A 992-nucleotide genomic window follows, 5' to 3' on the forward strand; every position below is an offset into this window, starting at 1 on the left:
CCAAGTAGAGGAATTGCTGGATTATATGGTATTTCTATTTCCACTTCTGAGGAAGTGCTATAGTGATTTCTAAACTGGTTGGATCATTTTGCCTTCCCACCAGCAATGTAGGAGGGTCCCAATTTTTAACTTTGCTGTTATCGCTTGTGTGAGATGATATCTCATTGTTGTTTTGATTTGCATCTCTCTAATGGTGTGGAGTCCTGGTGTGGTGCTCTGGGTTAATGTGCCAGACTACAAAGCCGTTTGAACTGCAAGGTAGGTGGTTCAAGCTCACCAGTCACTCCTCAGAAACCCTATACAGGGTTGCTATGTGTCAGAACCAACTCTATGGCACTTAACAACAGCAACAATCGTGTGGTTCTGTGGGTTAATGCACCAGACAGCAAAGCCAATTGAACTGTAAGATCGTTGATTCAAGCTTCCCAGTTGTTCCTCAGAAACCCTATACAGGGTCGCTATGGGTTGGAATCGACTCACTGTCACTTCACAAAAACAATGACTAATTAACGTTTGTTGGCTGCCCGGGTTTCTTCCTGGGAAATGTCTGTTCATGTCCTGTGTCCAGTTTTTAATCATGTTATTTATCTTTTTCTTGTAGAGGTGTTGTAATTTCCTATAGATTTTAGAAATTAGTCCCTTGTCTGATATGTCATTGCCAAAAAGATTTTTCCCATTCCATGGACGTCTTTTTTAGTCTTTTGGTGAAATCCTTTGATGCACATAAGTTTCTAATTTTTAGAATGTCCCAATCATCTATTTTGTATTCTTTTGTTTGTGTAATTTTCTCAATGTTTCATAGTCTGTGTGTGCCCTGGATTAGAGCTCTTAATTTGTCCCTATTTTTTTCATTGGTGACCTTTATAATTCTGGGATTCACATTTAGGTCTTTAATCCACATTGAGTTGGTCTTTGTATATGGTGTGAGGTAAAGGTCTTGTTTCAGTCTTTTGCATATCGATTTCCAGTTCTGACAACACCATCTGTTGAGA

This window comes from Chrysochloris asiatica, unplaced genomic scaffold (genome assembly GCF_000296735.1).
Source record: "Chrysochloris asiatica unplaced genomic scaffold, ChrAsi1.0 scaffold00298, whole genome shotgun sequence".
Lineage (NCBI taxonomy): Eukaryota > Metazoa > Chordata > Mammalia > Afrosoricida > Chrysochloridae > Chrysochloris > Chrysochloris asiatica.